The sequence below is a fragment of the Otolemur garnettii genome, unplaced genomic scaffold, assembly GCF_000181295.1.
Source record: "Otolemur garnettii isolate 467f Iridium unplaced genomic scaffold, OtoGar3 scaffold00291, whole genome shotgun sequence".
Lineage (NCBI taxonomy): Eukaryota > Metazoa > Chordata > Mammalia > Primates > Galagidae > Otolemur > Otolemur garnettii.
The window spans coordinates 861,034-861,537 of NW_003852686.1; positions in this window are offsets into that span (position 1 = coordinate 861,034).

Here is a 504-nt window from a genome sequence, read left to right on the forward strand (position 1 = left end):
AGTGGGTGTGGGAGTGGGTGTGGGAGTGGCACACATTGTTGATGTGAGCAGTCTGTACCACCCGCATCTGGGGAGTATATGGGGATACCTAGTGAAGCTGAGAACAGTTGTATCTATGGCCCTGCATGTCCCCTCCCAAGCATGTGCCTTATGGAAATCAGGATCCCCTCGGCATGGTGTCCTAGCCCAGGGCCCAAACCCCGACAGGCTTCTCAGGTGTCTCCTAGACATTTAGCCCCTTCTCTGTGCCTCGATTTCCTTAGCTTAAAAAAACAGGTGCTTTCCCTTCCCGTGTCATTCTGTGACTTCTGTGAGAAGATGCCTATAAAATTACCAGAACAGCACATGACAAGCAGTGAGACTAACAGGTGACAGCTACTTTTGTTGTGACTTTATTTGTAAGAGAAAACACTGAAAACAAGCCCAATGCCCGTCAATGTGGGGTGAATGGATGCATTTAAATATTTCTGGATGGTGGATGCACTGCTGTGCTTACAACATATA